This window comes from Nannobrachium achirus (genome assembly GCF_963921795.1).
Source record: "Nannobrachium achirus genome assembly, chromosome: 8".
NCBI lineage: Eukaryota > Metazoa > Chordata > Actinopteri > Myctophiformes > Myctophidae > Nannobrachium > Nannobrachium achirus.
The window spans coordinates 20371611-20395678 of record NC_137817.1 but is presented as its reverse complement, the minus strand read 5'-3'; the positions used below and the strand labels follow the sequence as shown (position 1 = coordinate 20395678).

The 24068-nt window shown below is 41.1% G+C and overlaps 1 protein-coding gene and 1 long non-coding RNA gene across 2 annotated transcripts in view; one reads left to right on the top strand and one right to left on the bottom strand.

The window, feature by feature from the left end:
- slc36a4 (solute carrier family 36 member 4) overlaps positions 1-24068 on the top strand; it is a 177619-nt gene that overhangs the window by 117401 nt on the left and 36150 nt on the right. The gene's annotated exons all lie outside the window — the stretch shown is intronic.
- LOC308289843 lies at positions 11432-15695 on the bottom strand. The gene is made up of 4 exons (XR_013962270.1): positions 15116-15695; positions 14938-14992; positions 13845-13986; positions 11432-12322 (listed from the first exon to the last, which is right to left on the bottom strand). It is a non-coding gene; the product is annotated as an uncharacterized lncRNA (long non-coding RNA).

Sequence of the window (24068 nt, the reverse complement as noted above, 5' to 3'; positions counted from 1 at the left end):
CTGTAACATAAGTTCACAACTTAACACATGGCCAAGAAACCTCGGCTCTAAAGTAACTTCCAAACCGTGGCAATTATAGATAGGTGTGTGTCTGTCTGTCTGTCTGTCTGTCTGTCTGTCTGTCTGTCTGTCTGTCTGTCTGTCTGTCTGTCTGACTGTCTGTGAGAGAGTCAGGGTATTTTGGACAATGCACACTTAAAGTATTCTTCTGTGCTGGCATTCAGTCGCTTTGTTGATGCGATCATTATCAAGTTGCACATAGAATATAGTACAAGTGGGTGCAGTGGGTGCAACATTATTAATATGGTTGAGTGATTATCTACATTAGGATATACAACGTAGTGGGGATAATTCATCCAAGAAATGCATGCTTACCTTAACCGTTTAGCAGCACCCCAGTCATTTGTCTGACCCCACCAGCATGGATCAAACGATATGCAAAGTACAGTGCAGCAATTACCCATGGATAATTGTCCTTTGTTGGATGAAGGGTACCCAACATAGCACAAAACAATTACATGCCATTCATCATCTTTGACACATTAGCTAATTGCCACAATATGGCCTTCTTTGTTTAGAAATAAGCTTTACCCTTTCCACTGAATTAGGGCACACAGACTTTAATCAAGGGTGTGTGTGTGTGTGTGTGTGTGTGTGTGTGTGTGTGTGTGTGTGTGTGTGTGTGTGTGTGTGTGTGTGTGTGTGTGTGTGTGTGTGTGTGTGTGTGTGTAATGAAATCTTTGGCACCAGTTCCTGTACAGTACTTTTTTCTGGGCTTTTGCCTTTATTGACCAAGGGAGGTCCAGTAGACTGACAGGAAATGGGGAGAGAGATACATGCGGTAAACGTCGTCCGGATCGGGAATCGAACCGGCGACGCCGCGGCAACATGCCTATGTGGCGGTGCCTATGTGGTATGCGCCTTGACCAGTAGGCCACCGGACGCCCCACCTGTACAGTACTTTTAGCATCTCTCATAAGATACAGTCACTGGCTAGACTAAGACGCTAGTTGCCTCACCCAGACTCACTCACGTCTGGTACTTATTTAGTTTCCATGATTTGCTTCGAATTCCCTCCTACCTTTGAGGGTATATTTCACTCAAGACCAGTAAACTACAGATTATGTTCAGGTCACACCCTCTCCCTAAAGCGCTAACTGAACTTGGTCAACCACTCCTAAGAGTGACTTTGTCAGTTCCCGTCTATCTACAGTATGTTACTGTCTATGTCTGTATCATGAGCTGCAATAACGCTGGTGACCAAGTGGTGCTGTTGCATCACACACACACACACACACACACACACACACACACACACACACACACACACTGAGCTGCAATACCGCTGGTGACCAAGTGGCGCTGTTGCGTCTCTCACGCACGCACGCGCGCGCACACACACACACACACACACACACACACACACACACACACACACACACACACACACGCGCACACACACACACACACACACACACACACACACACACACACACACGCACCATTGCTCACTCCAAACTTGGTTTGATTTTTAGGTTTAGGTTTGCATGTAAGTTGTAACCTTTTGTACTGCTGCTACCCTGAAGAGGGCTCCCTTGTAAAATAGATATTCTATCTCGATAGGATTTTCAAAAAGAAAGAAAGTCAGGCATGTGTAATGGCATGGGAGTCAAACCGTTGCACCGTCGCATGGAGATATAACAACAGTATGTTGATGGACTGTGTTGATCTACAGTACACATGAAGGCACGTGGCGCACATGGTTTTCCAGAGTGAGCTGATTAGTAAGGGAAAGTTAGCCTATTGCTACATCAATCTGGGAACTAAATCTAAATCACTAGCTTTCTTCACAAATGTGTTCATAAAGGTGTCTACTATCACCTCTGAACTTTGTAAAACCCAACTCCCTTGACATACTTTGTGGGAGCCAATCAAAGTTGGGGGTATCGGGATGGCCAATATGAACGTATGAGGTGTGTAATTAGGGTATTTCTGTGCTGCTGAATCCATTCCAACCATTAGTTATCAGTAAAAAGGACTCCTTGGCCATTTTTCCCCCTTTAATCCCAGGCCCTCGGGATACCCAATAACTTTGATTGGCTCCCACAAAGTATGTCAAGGGAGTTGGGTTTGACAAAGTTCAGAGGTGATAGTAGACACCTTTATGAACACATTTGTGAAGAAAGCTAGTGATTTAGATTTAGTTCCGAGATTGATGTAGCAATATGCTAACTTTCCCTTACTAGATGTCTTACTCAAGGACTACTCTGAATGACACAATTCTGTTGATGAACACATTGCTCATGGAATGGAGTGAAACCGGAAATGTTTCCAGAATTCTCCTTTTGCACAAAGTAGTGCATTGCAAGATAGAGGGCACCAGATCCCTTTTAGTCACACCCTACCACTACTTCCTGTTCATCCACAGAGCATTGATTCTAGTCATTTTCTCCATTAGATTTATTTTCACTTTTTTCAACTTTTATTACCCTGTACTTGGGATGGTAAAAAGATGAGGCAGACAAATAAAATGTATTTTGACAAGTAATAAAAGTTCAAAAAAGCAAAAAAGAAAGCACTTTAATCTAATGGAGAAAACAACTAGAATCAATGCTCTGTGGATGAACAGGAAGTAGTGGTAGGGTGTGACTCAAAGGGATCTGGCGCCCTCTATCTTGCATTGCACTACTTTGTGCAAAAGGAGAATTGGGGTAGTTTCGCTAAAGATTGCACCACATCACATCCCATATGCTTTTCAGTATGCAAGATAAACTCAGTAACCCGCTGGGCCTCTTTGAAGCAGTACAAATGTTATCGGATTCAACCACACAAGTGTAATAGTGTGTATAGCATCTGTAATCTGTGGTCTGCTTTGATGTTTCTAACCAGCGTCTCCCATTTCTTCTCCCCTCCTCCCTCTTTCATTACCTCTTTCTCCTCTCTTATCCTTGTTCTTCCTTTCCTTGATCTCCTTTCCTTGATCTCATCCCTTCATCTACCTCTTTCTTCTGGTTATTAATGGCATTGGACCTGGGCCTACACGGTGTGATGCATACCTCCACAGGTAAGTCTGTTCCCTTTTCTTTAATATGAAGTTGGCCTACATTGGGCTGGGCAATATGACAACGATTATTTCAGACTTTTGCCTCGACTGCGATTAATTAACGATAATTTAAAACATTATAATAATAATTGTGAATCTAGCAGATCTACAAGCTCACAACGCATCTATTTTCATATTTGTTTGACACCATTATAGGTGTTTCAGTAGTTAATAATTTTGTTGATATAAGAAATGTAAAAAAATAATAATTGAAACTGCTTCTCGATTAATCAATTTAGTGCAAAAATTAATTGGTTCTAAATATTGGTTTCGATTTTTGCCCAGCCCTAGCCTACGTAGTAAAATCCTTAGGGTTAATCAAACTCTTTTTACAGTCTATGGGTTTGCCGCTCTGACATCACGCTCTGACATCACTGTGATGTCAGGGTAACCACACTAACAGAATCGCTTTTATGCCCATATATGGAGAATTTGAGATTCCTGATGTCGTCAATATTAAGTCCATATCTAACAGGACTTCATATGGGAATGCCCATATTTGGAGGCCACATGGGCCACATACCACCACTAACAGAATCTCCATATACAGTACATGGATATCCATATATGGGTACCAGGGGTCTCCGTATATGGGTAACTGGTCCGACATACATCACTGGCCAGATGGCCAAGACATGGCGCGAGCTTGCCCTTTAGGGCGAGGTCGCTTGTCGCCCTTAGGCGTCTTACTGGTATCCCTTTACAGTATGTAAACAAATCTGTCTCATATACTTTATAGACATTTTCCCAGAGCGCTGCCGCGTAGCTGCGTGTTGAGCATCATTTTACAGTAATATGGCTTTTAAAACCAGAAATAGACAAAATCTTTTTATCTCTATATTACGATAACCAAAATCCAAGACAGTATCTAATGTCATAACACAAAATCAATACACGTATATATTATGTGTGTCCCAGCTGCACTTTGTCTTGTGTTTTACTGACAGGGACACAGTCTTGTGTCCTTGGTTTAGTTCTATTGACAATGTTTTTTGTGATTAATGTTTGTGTGAACCCTTATTTTGTACTTAATTTGTGGTGAACATTTCTCCACGATCACAGCTTGTTGTTTTATTAAGTCCTCGTCAGAGCTGCAGATCTGCTGTGTTATGATTGAACTGGGAGATGGGGAGACTCCTTTTAGAGCTATTGATATACAGTGTCTAGGATTGTCCATGTAAGACGTATCTATTATTATTGTTACCAGTAAGAAGAGTAGGATGAAGGCCCTACAGGGCCCAACACTACCTGCCCCCTGTCGCCCCAGCCCGCAGGAGTACATGCAATGACCGATCACCCTCCCTGCCCACTGTGCCCAGCTTAAATCAGCTAAATCATCTGTTTATCATAATTGATCGTGAATTTGACAGTTTAGTGTTGAAAATCCTCTTTTTCAGAAGCAGTCCATTAGGAACTAGAATCTCATAACACAATTATTAACACATACCCCGCCATTTGTAAATACCTTCGTACTCTCATATGCCTCTGTCTCCATAGACTTCCATGTAATTCATAGTGCACTGATAATGTCATGTCCATGCCTAGATAATGCACCACGTGTGTGTACATTGCTCACAGCTTTCAAACAAAAAAAATTCCATTCGGATCAGGCATTCATGAACTAGCAGCCATTATGTTTTCCTAAAATGTAAACAAAGATGGCTGCCATGTTTGAAAGATGGGGTTGCTATGGGGGTTAAACATGCAATTTCACGATTGCTATCATGCCTACTACATTTTTTGGGGTCAAAACATTTTTTGGATTTTCTTTTTTTCAAAAACAGGAAATTCTCTGGACTATCGGGCCTGGCGGGTAGAGACATTAGCATATTCTCGGGACTATCGGGCCTAGCAGGGAATGAGTTAATAGAGGCATCACTGAGGCACATCACAATGTTTCTGCTCTCAAGTATGTGGACATTGAACAAGTAAATTGCCTTAGACGTGGTGCAGACATGAACTTCTACTACTGCTACTACTACGAAGAGAATCCTTTTGGATCTACAGTACATGCTATACAGCTTAGTGTCAAAAAGCCTCAATAATGACTTCCATTTGCGCCGTTCCTGGAATTACTCCCATGTCCAATATGGTATAATGTGAACTTGTTGTGTGTGCGTATGTGTGTGTGTGCGTGCGGAAGGTGACTTGTGTGAATACTGCTATACTCTTACAGTATATTCACCTTGAGTAGGTAGCGTCTCAAGATTATTTTACATCTATTGGGATATGAAAATATGATGGTCGCACTTAGACTTCATATTTGTCATGTCTTGTATAGGGATTTGTACTACAGTAGCCTATGTATGTTTTATGGTGCTGTTGCTGCTCAGATGATTGTGACAGATCTCTGTTTACTATTAGATTAATCAAAAGTGAATTATTTTGTCACATGACTTTATATTATTTTTACCACAATCCTAAATTCACAAAATCTCTAATTAAGTGTGTGTGTGTGTGTCACTATTCTCTTTAACAGTTTGTATTGTTCCGACACATACAAGCCACAAGACATGTAACATGACCACTAAAAATGTATACATATATTTGAAAAAAAAGGTCTTGTTTAACAGTGTATCATAGTGTATCATTTTCTTTTTTAAACAATCGTAGTAGTAGTAATAATAATAGTAATAATAAAATATAAAAAATATATATAAAAAGTAGTTAAGAAATAGAAACAGTAAAGAGGGAAAAAAAGAAAATAAAGAAAGGGGGGAGAAATTAAAATAGATAAATAAAAAGGGGAGAGGGAAGGAAGGGGGAGGGGGACCCTGCTGTCTCGCCTAGCGCTCCATCCGTCCAGGCCTCCTCATCGAGCGGGACCTGTAAGCTCTCATAATAGTCAAGGAAGGGGGTTCAGATCTCCTCAATTTTTTTGAATAGACCCTTTCAGAGTACATTTTATTTTCTCTAATTTCAGGAAATACATGGTCTCCTGAGTCTGAGTACCCTGATGTAGAGTTCTCAAATTCTGCCCGAACCCGACCCGACATTTAGGGTAGGGTAGGGCCTAAAATGTATGCTAACTAGTCGGGCCGGGTAGGGCCTCGGGCCGACCCAGTTAGGGCCCAGTTAGGCCCGGGCCTTAATTTTCAGGCCCGTTGAGAACTCTACCCTGATGTACCTTGCCTATAAAGGGTTCACTGGTGGTGAGAATGTACTCATTGAGATAAAAACATGGCCTGGAATGTGTATGTTTATGTCTGAAGATGAGCTACACCGATCGAAACGTCACATAAGGTGAAATAAACAATCGCTATACGGTAGAAATGTTCACAGTGTTGTGCAAACTTTATTGTCTCCACCAGCCGAAGGCATGGGGGAGAGTATGTTTTCCCCTTCGTCCGTCCGTGCGTCCGTCCGTCCGTGCGTCCGTCCGTGCGTGCGTCCTCGCACTTTGTGTGCACCTAATCTCAGTCGCCGTTGGCCCGGTCGCTGCCAAATTGAGCACACACATTCCCTGGATGCCAATCTAGAACCTCTGCCCTAAATTTTTCAAACGGGCCTTTTCTAGTGCCACCTAGTGGCCGATGTTCGCAAAACACATTTCTGTGCACTACTCTTACAGATTTTGTCCAAAAATCCTACAAATCGGTAGGCAGTATCTCGACAGTCATGTGAACGACACGGATCTGTCCGATTTTGCATATTCCATCCTGATTGGCTAAGATTGGCTTCCAAAGTTTGTAGGATTGAGCCGTTTTGAACAAAATGCCTCAAATCCCAAACGCAAAGTGCAATTATCATGAAATCGCGCACACACGTTCCCACTAGGTCGAAGAAGAAATGCCACTTCAAATTTTTGAAATCAGCCTCATGGTGGCGCTATAACAGGCCGATTTGTGTTTTTACCTATAACACCACCGATCAGTTTCAAACTTTGTAAGCGCACTCCCTAGAGGCTAAGGATAAACCTTTGCCCTGCATTTTTCACATCAGCCTTTTATAGCGCCACCTTTGGGCCGACTTGTGTAAAACACATTTTTGGATATTACTCCTTCAGATTTTCTCCAAAAAGAACACAAATCGGTACACAGTATCTCTATAGTCATGTGATCAAGTCCGATCCGTCTGATATTTCATATTCCATCCTGATTGGCTAATATTAGCTTCCAAAGTTTGCAGGATTGCTCCGTTTTTGAACAAAATGCCTCAAATCATCAACGCAGCTTGCAATTACCGTGAAGTTTGCCACATATATTCCCAGTATGTCAAGGAACAAATACTACCCTTTTCACATTGGCCTGTTATAGCGCCACCAGCAGGTAGACTTTAGCAAAACACATTTTTTGAACACAATGCTTCAAATCATACATGCAGCGTCCGATTGCCATGAAAGGTCTAGGGTGAAGAACATATGCCACCCTTTTTACACTGGCCTATTATACAGTAGCACCACCAGGACGCCTGGCCTGGTGGAGACCTGTGCTCGGAAGAGCACTGCTTCTAGTTGTGTTTTGAAATGATCTGTTTTAGTTCTGTAACTGAGCTTGGTTAGATGTGCATGCCTTCTCGTTTGTATTTGATATATAGGACGTCTATATCAACAAAAAGAATATGCTAGCAATCTATTGCAAACCTCCGAGCTTCATTAATATTTTCCCACACCAAAGAACTAAACAAAGCTTTGCTTCCTGCCGGAGCTGCTTCTCAAGGTCTGACTTCTCTCTTTCACCTTCATTTATCTTGGATGGATGCCAAACGATACATACAATAGTGTGCGTGTGTGTGCGTGTGTGCGTGTGCGCGCGTGTGTGTGTGTGTGTGTGTGTGTGTGTGTGTGTGTGTGTGTGTGTGTGTGTGTGTGTGTGTGTGTGTGTGTGTGTGTGTGTGTGTGTGTGTGTGTGTGTGTGTGTGTTTGCGTGCGTGCGTGCATTACTTGTTAGGATCAAATGTCCCCTATTAGAATTTCAGAAATATACTTTATGATGACCATTTTCCTGGTCCTCACAAGAAAAATGCTTGTGTTATGTTTTTTTAGAGTTCTGCCTGATGTTCATTATTGACGTAGTTGAGCGCTGGTGTCATGTACAGGAAAATAGTGGTTCTGCAATTTTTTTGGCTTATCCTACAGTATATTAAAACTGGCTTAAGAGAGGACTGAAAAATGTGTTTATTGATAGTTCAGTTATTTGAAAAGGTAATAAAAGATTATTGGTAGCTGCAGCCATAATATTCACAATTGGGCTGCATGGGTGCTTAACTCCATTTTTGTAGCAGATCCAAACCACTCATGTCACTTATATGCAAACACAAGGCACTTTGCTCAGTTGAGTTTTAAAAATCCTTTATTATCATCAGTGGTTGAAAAAGTACTCACATTTTCTACTTAAAGGAGTAGTTCGCCGGTTTTCAACCAAGTCTGTGTTCTTTTAGTCAGCTACGTTCATGCTAAAATGCGTCTATTTCCTTACATTACTGTTCTGTGGCCGCTAGGGGTCCATCGTCTAGCTACGTCATAGACTATTTTGGCCAATGGAAAGCCTGGGTTCCCGAAGCTATGACGTAGCTAGACGATGGTCCGTAAGCTACTGAAACTACAATGGGATTTGACCCGGTGCGGTTGCCGTAGCCCCCCCCTCAACACTAGCTAGCATTAACACAACAACAACAAACAGTATGGTTGTTTCAGACACGTTTTCTACTGACATAGGGACTTGCTGGCAGAATCTTCGTTAGAACTACTTTTTATATGAACTGGAGTAGGCTATACATTAGATTAGAAGAAGGAAAAAAAAGAAGAAAAAAAAACAGCGACGGGAACCAGAGAGAAAAGACGTGCGTCTGCCAGCTGGGACTCCACTACGCTAACATCATACAGACACACTGTTGTATGACCATTCTCTGCACCCAAGTTATTCTGCCCACCTTTGTTGGGCAGAATACTACTACTTCTTGCTGCTAGGATCCCTAAATTGAACTGGAGGAGACAACCGAAACACAATGGTATGTTTCATTCATGTATAACTTGTTTGTGTATGTGTGTGTCATCATCAATGTGTCCTGGCATACACGTTCTTATTTTAATCCCAATTACTGAATGTAAAGCCTGTACGTTTTCTTTAGAATATGTATGATGGCACTGATTTTACTAGTATTTCACATTAGGAGTCCACTAGTACTGTGGTTCTCAAACCTTTTATTTTCTAGTACCTCCTACGTGTCCATTTGGTTCCATTTGTACACTCTGACAGAGATGGAAAAAGGACAAAGATACTTGAGTAAAAGTAGGCTATCAATACTGCATAGAAACGTTCTGTAAGAAGTAAAAGTACTGGCATCAAAATATACTTTAAAAGTACAAAATGTTTGAAAATGGCAGATCCACAAACTCACAACACATCGCATCAACGCATTGTGAGCTTGTAGATCATCTATTTTCAGATAGCCTGGGTAAGTGGGTATAAAATAGGGCTAAAGTTGATTAATTAGGTTTTATAATATAATCATTTATGTGCAAAGTAACTGACATTTTCAAATAATTGTAATGGAGTACAAGTACTATAAAGTACAAGTACAGAAAGCTGGAAATATTCAAAGTACAAATACAGTACAAAGTACAACATTTTACAAGTACTGCTTACACCACTGCTCTCAAAAAATAGAGAGCACTAGTAGGCTACTATTTAGGTCTAGCAGATCTGTCTCTGGTAATATTTAATATTTGTATGTGCATGACAAAAATGTACACCAGGGGTAGGTAACCTTAGGCACGAGTGCCAACATTGGCACAGGGGAGGGTGGGCACACTAGCAGAAGTGTGACACAGGATTTTTATTTCAAATATATATTTTAAACATGGTCAATTAAATGAAGTCACCTAATTTGCAGCAAATTACATCCTGCACAACTCTGACTGGGGAGGGAGTCTGGGAGATAAGTGACTAATTGCTAAGCTGGTATGGCGATGAACCCTTTGTGAGTGACAGAGACAATGCAACATGTTACAGTCTTTTCTTCTTCTCACTGCAGGCACTGCAGTATCGTTTGGAGTGTCCTGGAGAGTCGTCGCAAGTGGAGAGTCGACGTCTTCTTACCCTGGCATCATTATATTGTATTATACATAACAAATGCATAGAGATGTGAAAATATCTGATCCTTCCCTTGTCATAATATATAATAAAATAGATTCAATACATTTGATTTTCCTTCTTTTCTGTTTTTACTGTATTGAGTGCTGTGTGAACCTGCTATTTGTAACACAGTAAACACAGTACAATCAAATTGTCGATTGTAGCCTGTGCAGTTTAACAAACAGTGGCGAGTACTTCTGTTTCAGAGCATTACTGTAGTCCAGTGGTTCTCAACCTTTGAGTCTGGGAGTTTGAGCTTGTAGATCGGCTAGTTTCACAATATTTATCTGTAGAACGGAAACAAGCGGATGTAATACTGTACCTCAACTCCTACAGTCTAAGTGCTTATCAGGGTGGGGGTCCCCAGTTCAGTTGCTTTGGGGGTCACGGCTTGAAAAGGTTAAGAACCACTGCTCTAGTCCAGCAAATAATGGGTGATAAAGGCAGGCATAAAAAAATACTTGAATGACATCTAAAATATGACAGTTTGCAAGGATTAAACCAAAAAAGCTCATGACAATGTAATAGCCTATATTGTTTTTATTCACAATGTGATTCTTTGTTCGCCTGTAGTATGCCTTTTTGGTGTGTGGACTAGAGTCCACCTGAAATTGAAACAGTTATTGTTCTAAGAGTTTGTGCTGTCATACAAAGGACAGGTAGAATGGAATGGATGTATCTTTACAGAAGGAAGGTAGCTTCATAGATACTACTGACAAAGACATGGACAAAATGTGTTGACTGCAAGCATGCCTCGTTCTCTCATGCCAGTGTAGGATGAGTAGGATCTCTGCATGTATTAAGGTACGTGTATGAACATATAAATGTACACAACATGCACTTCAAATAGCACAGGTAAGGGTCAGTCTAAATAGTATAATATATCAAAAACATTTTTACATTGAAAGTATACACACAATGCCAGGTCTACAAATGAACCTGGCATAGGTTCCATACAATGTTATCTAAATTACATTTTAACCTTTGCATAAGCCTGCAAGGGCTAAGGTGGAGTCTGGGACCCTGTGTAGCTCACTAGCTCTGGTCCATAGCGTTAGTGGAGTTCTCCCTAACTTCGCTCCGGCTTGGCAAAACCGGAAAGCCGTCTCGTCTGGTCAGAAAATAACAAAAACTGTTTCGCCCCTCACCAAACCAAAGGTATCAGTGGGGTGTTGAAAGCTTACTCTACTTAGTGAACGCAATCTGAGCCCCCACCGCTTAAAATATATTTCTAGGGCGAAATGAAAAATATTCCAACAGATGGAGACATAATTTCTATTTTTTTACTATTTGTCCTCGCCATCACATTGCCAGCTCAGTACTTCCGCACAGGTTAGAGGACCACATTAACAGAGCATTAGTCTCGTTGGGTGTTATTCAGCTCTACGACGTTGGAACCATAAAGAGTGTCTCCATCCGGTGGAATATTCATCATTTCACCCTTGAAATGTATTAAGTGTGCGTGGTGGGGGCCCAGACTGCGTCTACCAAGGAGAGTAAACTTTCACTCCCCACTGATACCTTTGGTTTGGTGAGGGGCGAAACAGTTTTTGTTATTTTGGGACCAGACGAGACGGCTTTCCAGTTTTGCCAAGCCGGAGCGGAAGGTAGAGGAACATAACGTTAGGGAGAACTCCATTAACGCTATGGACCAGAGCTAGGACCTGTGGAGCGTTGTCCTGGATGGATTAGGGAAGGTTTGAACAGCTTCCTTGTTAGCTGATATAATTTAGCAGAAACTTAGTCTGCAGAAGGGCACGCTTCTTGATAAAGTATAATTATTTTGCTCCCTAGTCCTACGAATTGGAACAATTATTCTCACACTATTCTCATCTTGTTTCCCAATTTGACTTATTTCAATAACAAGCTCACAATACTCTCCGGCCATCAAATGACATTCTATCAATTCTCAACAGAGGCAAAACTAAATTTGCAAGAGGGGTTAGAGTAGTGTTAGTAGTCTAATATTTTTTAAACAAGATCATTTCGATGTATGCATCAAGATTGTGTGTGCTGCCAGGTTGGAACTGTAAGTTCCACTTCTTCCGCATCTCTTCTGAAGGCGATGTAGACAGGACTGCGATGTAGGACAGGAAGCGCAGAATCGCATGCATTTGAGCACTGTGGAAGGCTTCAACAGCACCTGTATGAACATAAATGTAAACAACATGCACATCACGTAATACAGGTGAGGATACAATAAATATAATTGAAAAAGGAAGACTGAGGTGCAAGTTCGTTCTACAGTTTGGGAGCCAGAAGTGAGAAGAGTCTGGGACGTGTAGTTCTGGTCCAGAGCGTCAGCGATTCTCACTGATGCTCTGACAGGCGGGTGACTCAAAGACTAGACAAGGATTTCTTGTTTGAGGGCTCAACTTCAGTCAAAATAAACTAAACTACTTTGCTACTCACCTAACCAAAGGTAGTTTTGCGTTGTTGAAAGTCTATTCTCCTCGGTGGGAAACCTCTCAGCACCCCACACACTCTGTAAAATACATTATTTTTGTCATGAAATAAAATGCATCCACGTCAAGCCACCGCAGACAACCTGGAAATAAGCGGCGGTCAGAGTTGGATGCGTTTTATTTCATCACAAAAATAATGTATTTTACAGAGTGGGTGGGGTTGAGAGGCTTCCCACCGTGGAGAATAGACTTTCAACAACACAAAACTACCTTTGGTTAAGTGAGTAGTAAAGTAGTTTAGTTTATTGACCTAAGTTGAGCCCTCGTAGGGGTATAGAAATCCTGGTCTAGTCTTTGAGTCAGCCGCTTGTCAGAGTGTCAGTGAGAATCGCTGACACTCTGGACCAGAGCTAGGACATGGTTGTCCCGGATGTTTTAGGGTTCTGACATGTTCCCTGTGTTAGCTGATCTAATTTAGAAATTTAGCAGACACTTATATCTGCAGAAGGGCTGCACGATTCTTGTAAATGATTATTTTTCTCCCTAGGAATTGGAAAATTATTCTCACACTTTTATTTTATTTCCCAATTTGACTTATTAAAATAACAAGCTCATGACTTAGTGTACAGAGCAGGCAAGGCAACATTAGAGTTGAAAGAGGCTTTAGAGTAGTCTAATATTGAAAAATTAGATCACATTGCTGTATGAATCGAGAGAGTAAATAATATTCCTGGGAGTTCCTAGTAAGCTGCTTCTTCTACGGCATCTCCAGGGGTTGACACTAAGGTCTCAGAGGCACTTGCCCATCGGGCAAGTACAGGTCATGTTCTACTTGCCCGAAGGTAATGCCCACTTGCCCGAAAAGTAAATCGTCCATTATAAAATGATAGGTACGATTTTAATTACCGCAATTTAACACTTATTTCTTTACTTTCTGGGGCTGTGCGATAAAATGTCATACCTCAATACCTCCGAATCCAAATACCAAATACTTTAGCTATGATTGAATATGTCTATGGTTTCACACTTGTTATTTTATATTTTTTAATGTAGCAACAGTAAAAACAGCACATTATAGGTAAATAGTGCTCTTATTTTACATTCCACAGACCAGAAGACACAGCGCACTGGCCACGTTCAGGTGTTTAGACAGATAACTCGTGTTGTGTTTATAGACATTTGTGTCCCCTCTCAAATGAGCGCACTTGCCCTGTCGGGCAACCTGAAAGCCAACTTCACCTGCCCTGACGTTTTATTTACCTGCCGGGGGCAGGTGTGCAAGCCTTAGTGTCAATGCCTGATCTCTTCATTCAAAGGGCGATGTAGACAGTTGTACCGCTGTCTTCCCGCATGACTGCTATGGACATCATCTTGGACGGTGGATTATGTGATGTGTCAGCACCTTATGCAATTATAGACAAAGAGGAGGAAAAAAGTTTCAGGGTAAACAGATTTTTTACAATGACATTTCAAAATGTTGCCATAGCTTTTACCCCATTTCTAGTAATCACACCATGCAATAATGAGAATCCTAAACCAGTTTGCTAAAAAAAGAACAGATCTATAAGCTAACAACAGTAACACTGCATTTTACCTTCTTTCAAGTAATGTTGGGGGGTTGCTCTCGGGCACAAACCTCTTATCTCCATATTTAAACAGTTTTTTGTTTGTAAGTTTAAACCCTACTTTATACTACAGTGTAGTACAAAAGAATAAAAAGTAACTGGCAAAAGTGCTGGATGATTACAATTCAGGCATTTAGCAGATTTTAATCCAAAGCGATTTACAATAAGCAGGTAATATATCAATATAATAGGATAATGTCAGTACATCAACAACAATATAACAAATGCATAGGAATATCAATCTAGAAAAACAATAACATTTAGACCACGCACCTAATCAGTAAAAAAAAAAAAAAACAATGCGATCTAGCTTCATGTATGGTCAATGAGGGAAGGGGAGTGTTACAGTACTGCTATATGTTTTAGTGGAGTTATGTGGATTCAGTTTGTTTATGAGTTTGTCTGAATAAAATATATTCTAGTGATTCACACACTTCACAGTTGTAAGTACCCAACGTTTGGTTGCCTACACTAGGAATCAGAGGGTATTATCATCATCATCATCATCATCATTTATTATAGCTCACGTTACATCATAATTACTGTGCAGCCACTGGGGGAGGGGTTGTTTGTCGATTCATATACATTATAATACAGTCCCCTCTGTTGACTTTTATCTCACCACTTGTGGGTGCCCCGCACATTTACATTAATGTTGGAACCGCAATGCTGTTACAGGCTAAAGAGTAGCATCGCTAGCAATAACAATAGCCTAAAGGTAGTCCTACCTCTTGAAAGAATACACCTTGATATGAAGCCTCTCCACCCATTAGATGGATGATTCTAAAGACAAGAGATGACAACACAATAAGTGTTACAAACATGAATCAAGTTGCAACCTTTGCTTGTACATTATACATTATGTTTCGTAGAGTGGCATTTTAATTCCAAACATACAGTACATACCTATGTTCTGCTTCTTTTTACAAGGCAGCAGTTGTCCATTCACCGTATTTGGGGGAATACAGATGGAACCGCGTTCTCCTTTATTGTGGTCTTTGTTTTCTTAGCTTTGCATTGTGTCCATCAATCCTGCCATTACATCTCTGTGCAGCAGCACCCGGGGCTCGCTCCGTCGCTCGGCTTCATTCAATCATCACACCACGGTAAAACAACAATGCCATGTTGTTTCACCGACACAGTTGCACACGTTTCAAAACTTCTACAACTGCTCAGCATCACTGCGGTCATAACATCCCATCTTCTTACTACGTGACTTCCAACCAACAGCAACAGCACAAACAAACTAAAACAGCAACGCAGCGAGGATGTTATCATGGTTACGCTGTTAGCTTAGCTTTGGCTCTCGTCTCTCTCCAAGCGCTGCTTGCGCAAAGGATTATGGGTGCTGTAGGAGGTGCTGTAGGAAGTGAGGTCATAGCTTCGCGTTTCCAAAAAAATGTAAATGTACATCCAAAATAAAATTCTTTTTTGTTTTCCAAGTTCGAATATCATATTATGGGATTACAAAAGCCCTTGAAAACGACCGGAGCTCCCCTTTAAGTAAAAGTATCAATACTGCAATATAGAAATATATAATATATGAAGTCCAGAATTCAAAATGTACTTGAGTAAAAGTACAAATATTGGCATCAAAATGTACTTCAAGTACCAAAAGTAAAAGTATGCATTATGCATAACGTCCCATTTCAAGTTTGAACAATCTTTTGAACATAGCAGATCTATTCTATAAGCTCATAATGTGCTGCATCGTGAGACATTGTGAGCTTATAGATCGGCTATTTTCAAATGGCACAAATGTATTTAGAACTGAAGTGGTTAAAGTGTCAAAATCTACAAATAACTAGTAACTTAAGTGTTCAAATAATTGTAGTGGAGTAAAAGTACCAGTAAGACGCCCTAAGGGCAAGGTTGCGCTGAAAGATCAGAGACTCACACAATATGTCCATGTATGGGCATTCCCAGTGGACCTAATATTGATGACATCAGGGATCTCCATATATGGGCATAAAAGGGACAAGGACATCATTAATTTGCAAGTGTGGTTACCGTGACATGAGTCACACTTGCAAAGGAATTCTGTCTTGGCCATACTGTATATGGAGAGTGACCATGAGGCATGACTGACCTACGATCGCAACAATATTTGGATCTGAGATGTAATGGAGTAAAATACATCAGAAAAGTAACTCAAGTAAAGTACAAATACCTAAAAAATGTACTTAAGTACAGTACTTAAGTAAATTGACTTAGTTACTTAACACCACTGATTATCATCATGGCTTTCAGCTTAGCAAAGAACGGCCAAAGTGTTTCACCTCAAGAGCCTTCATCGTTCCTTCATCATTGGACCCTGACCCTGATGAAGGCTCTTCAACCGAAACGATAATGAAGACGTTTTAAATCTCAACTGAGCGGAGTGCCTTGGAACCTCTAAGTTCACCTGGTGTCTCATAGCTTACTACTTCAAAGAAGGAAATGACTGTGTGTTTGCATACAATTGAACCCTCTCCAATGAGCAGCTGTTTCTCAGTTTCTGATATCTACGGACCCACACAGCGCTTCCTCTTTTCTCTATTCAACACTAATATCACTTATTTGCTGCACCTGCTGTACATTCTGCAAATACCAGCAGTTTGTCCTCTTAAGGCTTTTGCACTATGGTACCATTGGAACATTCATTTCATTACACCATCAACAAATCCCTTCAGATCCGTTTTCAACAGTGCTGTTTGCCTATCAAGAAAAATTCTACAATAATTTGGGCTTTTGATAAATGATGCAGGCCTATTTATTGGCTTATCCCCGGGCTTGTCCCATTTTTATATAATAATAGACATGGTAATTTGATCTTTGATTTATGTGGAGGAGTAGGCTATCACCTAACATCAGCATCATAAAAGACCTTGATGACATCAGGTGTAAGCCCTTTAAATTGCTGGTACAGTACATGTAGAGGACTCCTCATATCGCTACGGGCAGGCCGGGGCACTACATTGTGGAGTTCCATTTGTTTGTGGCTTTACAGTGTGCACAGCAACCTCTGGGCATTTTTAAGGTACAAGGACATTTGAAATCACAAGTTGTTTTGAAGTTGTCACAATGATCATAATGTATACACAGGCAGCGACACATGAACCTATTTCTATTCTTTAGCTTTTTTCTATATTGTATATCTACGGTACAGTATACTTTTGCTAACTGTTAGTCTAGCTGCTAGATGATGCACTCACAGTACTGTAAATGACCAGAGCTGTCAGCATTGGGCATTATACAGTAATTTACCATCTGATATAATAGTTACCTTACTTCAGCCACTTTTAACCTTGCGTCAATTTTGGGCCATGTCATTATAAGGGAAAAGTTTTACAGAAAATATCAAATTACGACCACCTACTGTATATATTTGAATTGCCAAACACTTTTCCTAGACTGTAGTCACACCAGGCACGCACCACGTTGTACAACCCCAGCTTACTGTTTCAGTGGCCCCCAGAAGAGAAGATTTGTGTTAATATATTCAAAGGTATAAAGAGAAACACAATCATTTTCCAAAATGTTCAAAAATAGCAGATGTTCAAGGAAGCTCACAGCGCGGCACAAAGTGACATGCTGTGAGCTTGTAGATCTGCTATTTTCGAATAGCCAACAGATGATTCTTGGTTTTAATTTAGATAGGAGAGACAGGAAACCAAGGGACAGTGAAAGGAGAGAAATGTGAGACATGACAGGAGTCCTATTTGAACTTGGATCCTAACAAAATGTAGAATGTTTTTTCTTCAAAATACTGCACTGCAGAAATCGCACTTCTTTAAAAAGCAGATATTAGAGATACATCAGGGACATCTGGGGACATGGAATTATTTCAGGGAAACCCCAACCCATACTGGTGGACTTATTATGCCCACAAGGCACATTAGGTATAGTGTATCAAAGATAAGCCCATGGCCTCAATACCAGTGTGCCGTTTTGGTAATTGATTCCCGCTCCATAGCCTTAACTAATCTCAGACTCATCACCTAACAGTAAACAACATCTATCAAGTGAAAGGCTTAATGTATTGAAACTCTGTCGAGCTGTTTGCAAGGGAAAGAAATGTTACTGGAGAGGCCTTGGGGAAGAATAAAAGACAAAGTGGATAGTTAAGTGTTTCACACAAAAAACACACAGTAGGTGAGCCAGTGAAGAGTTAGTCACAAAAAGTGTTCTCTTTTTCCTCCCTCTCTCAGATAAAAAGCAATAGTAATACAAATAATGACTGCGAAAGCCATCTTTCACCATTGTAAGATTTGAGGACAAATGAACACCCGCTGTGTTCAAGATTTTCTACCAGTTTCACAAATTATTAGATCTTCCTGGAACTGGAATCAAGCTGTGTGTTCCATGCACTGGCACCGGCAATACCAATACCAGTACATCTTCATCGTAAATCAAAGGCCTAAACTCTGCATGACTTGTGCTTCAAAGCATTGCTGTCAAGACGAAGTCACTGCATCTGATAGGAATATGTTCTGCTGAGCATGGTCTGACATGGGCTCATTATGAAGTAATGATTGAGATCTATTAAAGCCTATGAGTCTCTCTCTCTCTCTCTCTCTCTCTCTCTCTCTCTCTCTCTCTCTCTCTCTTTCTCTCTCTCTCTTTCTCTCTCTGTCCAAGCTTAGCCCTAAAGTCAGCATCTCCTTCACTCTGTTTTCCTCATTCTTTAGTTTCCTTCTTTTTTTCTTACCCTTCAGGGAGTATTCAAACTTTCTGGCAATTCATGTCACAGAGGGAAACCCTACAGAAACCCTAGAAAAGTCTTATGTTGCATAGATCTGCTAGATCTGAAGACGAGAATTCAGTAAGGCCTGTTGTAGGTTGTAGGCAAGAGAGAAATGTTATATTCTAATGCCAGACTGTGTGGGTGGGTCAGGAATACACAGGCAAACTTTTGGGGTTTGTAGTCGGGGACCCAAATGCTCAAGGAATAGGGTTGAACCTGTGATGTTCTGCCGTACTTTTTATTTCTGTTGTATCTATTAGTTTGGTCATGGGGTTCTTCGTGATTCTGAATCCATTGCAAGCATTTGTTTTGCATGAAACATATTCCTTGGGCAAAATTTCGGCCCCAGAAAACACTTTTCACCGTTTTCTGGGGCAGACATTTCGCCCAGGAATGTTTTTCATGCAAAACAAATGCTTGCAATGGATTCAGAATCATGATAACCCCCCAGTTTGACCCCTCACGTGCTACTTAAAGCAGATTATTTTCTTTTTTAAATATTTTTCTGTTCCTGTGTAGTGAGTCAATGGGACAGTGAATATACAAATGGCCATAACTTTTTTTCGCGATGTTTCCGGCAGAGCAGACCTCTCATTCTAAGGACCTTAATGACCAAACTAATAGATAAAACAAAAATAAAAAGTACGGCAGAACATCACAGGTCCTCTCCCATTTTGATGGACTGGGTCCCCGGCTATCTGGGGAAATTGCTTGAAAAAGGAAAACATATTTTTCTTCTAGGGCTACTTTGAAGACCATTTTATTCTGACTGTACTGTTATGTGAGGTGCTGTATTACTTATAAGTGATTACTTGATACAGTATTTGATGTGATTACAGTAGATGTTTGAGTAAAAGACTTTTAGTTGTCCGTCTTTAGGGTCAACCGGTCTACATAGAATGTCAATGGTACTTCGCTAAAGGAAGACTGTGACACGCCCCGGTGATTTAGTAATATATAACACTAGTGTTTAAAATCGCCCTCCACTAGGCATGTCAGGTGGACATAATGTACCAGCACATCAGACTAACATACGGTATTCTCAACCCCTTTTTATGCTCATTATCAAAAATATATTGGGTTGACTCAACTGACTTCAAGCAGCCCACTCAGCAACTCTGAAATGGAATGGTTTCATCAATTAGAAAGGGCTGAAGTGGCCTGACACTGCTTGTTCAAGAAGTCCACACAGCAGATCAAACACAATTCACGCAGTGGACATTTAAAAAGGTGGTAAAAGCTACAAGGCAGCATTGGTTCACTCAGAATTAATAGCAGTCACTTAGTGTATGTTGGTTTGAGAAGTAAGTGAAAGACCAGAATGCCATTTGGTTGCTCTGAGAAAGTGTGGTACTTAGCTAGTTCATTAATACACAAGTCTTTAAGACAAACAACCTCCTTGCCCTGTGTGCTTTCCTTGTGTGATGAGAGCTGGATTTTTCACTAACAGATTATTGTCATGTGTAAATGGTTAATTTCAAGAAGTACCAACTGACATTTTACTTCAACCTTCTCAGCAACATTTAGTGACCCTTCTAAATTACTGGTGTGGTCAAGTCATGTCTCAATTGTAAAAAGTAAGTACTAAACAAGAGTGCTTTTGCCTACGATAAACTATTCTATTGGAGGAGGTACTCGTTTGCTTTCTTCTGTGTGTCCTGAGTCCTGACAGCTGCACCCCATGATCGACACAGCCATGGGTAGGCATCGTGGCCTGGTGGGGATCTGTGTTCCAACAAGCGCACTATTCTAGTTATTCATATTTCCGTCTCTGTCCCCTTGCGTCCTTTGAATGAGAGGAGTGTTGAACTTTTATTATTATTATTATTTATTGAGCGGTTCTAAACCGCTCCATAGAGTGGCTGTGCGTGTGTCTGTAGCCTTTTTCCTCAGCGTTTTGCCATAGCAAAATGTGTGTACGTAGCATCATGTTTGTCTAGTGATGTCATATGTCGTATGTCTGTAGCCTTTTTCCCCAGCGTTTTGCCATAAAAAAACGTGTGTGTGTAGCATAGCCTGTACATCCTAGACTCAAATCCTAGTCTGAAGACGTTATGCAAGCACGACCACCGCTCACTTCACATTGGGTGTGATTTTTTTTTAGACCAGCATGCTGGAAAAAAAGAATAGAATGTAATAAAACAAAAAGCTCTTCAAACAATAAATGAGGAAGAGACGGGAAGAAGAGAGGCAATGAAGCAACTTCTATGTTTTCCATTTTCGCATCGTTTGACTGCAATGTTTCCAGGATGCCATACAGACAGATCCAGGTCAGCTTCTGAGGCAAGGAGAGAGAAGCTGAGCTTGTCACAATAATTGAGCTGAGAGTCTTTCTGCCTCAAAAGAATACAGAGAACCAGAGATAGTGAGATCACCGGTTAGCATTCCTGTTTGTTAATTTAACTGCGGAGGACTCCGTTTCCTGAAGTCAATCTCTCTACAGTACGTCGTCCTCAAACCAGCCCTCCATCGGTGTCTCCAGTCTTCTCGGTTCTCCATACATGTGGCCAGCTCCTTTGTGCTTTCTGCACCAGCATCTTTCTTTAGTATGTTCACGTAGGTAGGTGTGGGAAGTCCTCTTGATCGATGCCCGTGTGTTTGTTACCACAGTACAAGATTTCTGTCCAGGAGTTCTTGGTGTCGGTGGCAGTGGCCGGCTGTTCTCATCCTCCTGGCTCCCATCTTCTCTGATACACTTGGTCGTGCTCTGCACAGACGCTTGTTGGTAATGTGCTCATCCTGGTTTATGTTCAGTACCATACGTACAGTAACATTCTGGTGTAGCACCCGTCCAGGGACTTTTTTAGGGCTTGTGTTTGTGTCCAGCATTCACAGCCGTAGTGAAGATACTGGGGAAATGGGGGACGTTGGATTTCCACACACTGGTCATGCCATTAAATGCTCTCCAGGCAAGTGCTTTCCTCACATTAAGGTACTTTTCCGTGGAGCTGACCCATGCGCCCAGGTATTTAAAGTCACTGACCTCCTTTAACGCAATGCCCTCTGTTGTTGTCAGGTTCAGATGTTCTTGGGGGAGGTTATAGGTTATCTCCTCAGTTTTCTTTGCATTTAGCCTGAGGTCAACCTTAGCACGCTCTAACTCCACCACTCCACAATCCAATACTATTATAAAAAGGACGGAGGCTAGGGTGTTTCCCTGCAGCACTCTGGTTTGGATGTTGAACTCCTCGCTGTTACCGTCCAGCATTGTCACTTGGGCTCTCGTTCCTGTGGACATGGTCCCAATGGCTCGGAGTAGGTTGGGAGGAACATTGTAGGCATCATTTCTCCATGGTTAGAGTCCAAAGCCTTCCTGAAGTCGATGGAGCATAGAGGGCTAGTCGGCGGCAGTAGCTGAAAGCAGTGAGTAGCAAGCAGGAGCAGCATGCACACACACACACACACACACACACACACACACACACACACACACACACACACACACACACACACACACACAATCAGTTAGGCTGTCAAGTCAGTCATTGAAAGCCTAGCTCACCTTGCGCTTAGTGAGTGACTAGCCAGAACGCAGAGATTAAAGGATCATTGCCTCAGCTACCTCACAGAATCCAATAACCTAATGTACTCTAAAAGTGACTTGAACATTGATGCTTTGAAAGATTTGACAAGATACCCACGGTGCCCCAAAGCCTACTGTACAGTATTGAGTTTAGCTTGTCGTGGTCTCTGACGCACAGTTACAGTAGCAGTTTCTAACAACCCACCCATGCTTGTCTTTGGCGGTCATTGCATTTTATTTATTTTGACAGATTAAGAGGCATTCAAGTACATTATTTATACAAGAAGCCATCAGAATAGTAAGCAGGGCCCTTTAAATTACTGTAGCTGTCTGTGAAGGTCTTTACTCGTGTGTGATGAATAAATTATCTGAAAATGTGTTCTTCAAATGATTCATATACAGTAGATGATGCCTCATTCATGATGACTCATAGACAGTGTTGGGTATAACGGCGTTTAAATAAACGGCGTTACATAACGCCGCTATTTTTTTCAGAAACGGGTAATCTAATTAATTACAATTTCCATCGCTACAACGCCGCTACCGTTACTGACAATGAAATGTGCTCCGTTACAAGCGTCCCCAGCTGTCACGATGGTTGAGAGAGAGAGAGAGAGAGAGAGAGAGATAGGGTGCAGAGAAAGAGAGAGAGAGAGAGAGGGTGCAGAGAAAGAGAGAGAGAAAGCCCCCGTGTCGTGTGTCGAGATAGAGAGAGAGAGAGAGAGAGAGAGAGAGGGTGCAGAGAAAGAGAGAGAGAAAGCCCCTGTGTCGTGTGTCGAGAGAGAGAGAGAGAGAGAGAGAGAGAGAGAGAGAGAGAGGGTGCAGAGAAAGAGAGAGAGAAAGCCCCCGTGTCGTGTGTCGAGAGAGAGAGAGAGAGAGAGAGAGAGAGAGAGAGAGAGAGGGTGCAGAGAAAGGGTGCAGAGAAAGAGAGAGAGAGAAAGCCCCCGTGTGTCGGTCTTGCAAAAATAAATAAATAAATGACTCACGGAGTTGCAAGAATCCACACCAGCAGCTCATTAAGTAATTTCCAGTCCCAACAAAATACTCTGTGATTGTTGATAACAGCTCTTCTTGGAATCATTAGCTAGCATCCTTAAATCCTTATGCAGAGATTAAATGTCGATGTATAACTGCCTAAACCTTTGTTTAGTTTAGTTTTATTTGCGACAGATCTCCCCTCCTCTCTGTGTCCACACGTGAAGCAAAATGACATGAGGTATTTTTTCCCCCTTGAGAATAATAATGGAAGGCATCAAAAAAGCGATATAAGGTATTTTTTTTCCTTGAAAAGCATGAAAGGCAGAAAATACTGTAATCTGTCTGAATCGATTTTTTTTACTCTAATTTACTTTAAAAAAATACTTATATTTACTTACTTAAACTGAAATCTTTGGATTTCTTTTTTTTTTCTTTTTTACTTTGTAACGCAAATAGTTACTTTTCCTAGTAATTAGTTACTTTTACAATAGAGTAATTCAGTTACTAACTCAGTTACTTTTTTGGAGAAGTAACTAGTAACTATAACTAATTACTTTTTTTAAGTAATTTGCCCAACACTGCTCATAGATGATGCCCTTTATTTGCGGTGAAAAATCAACCTCGTTCTGAAT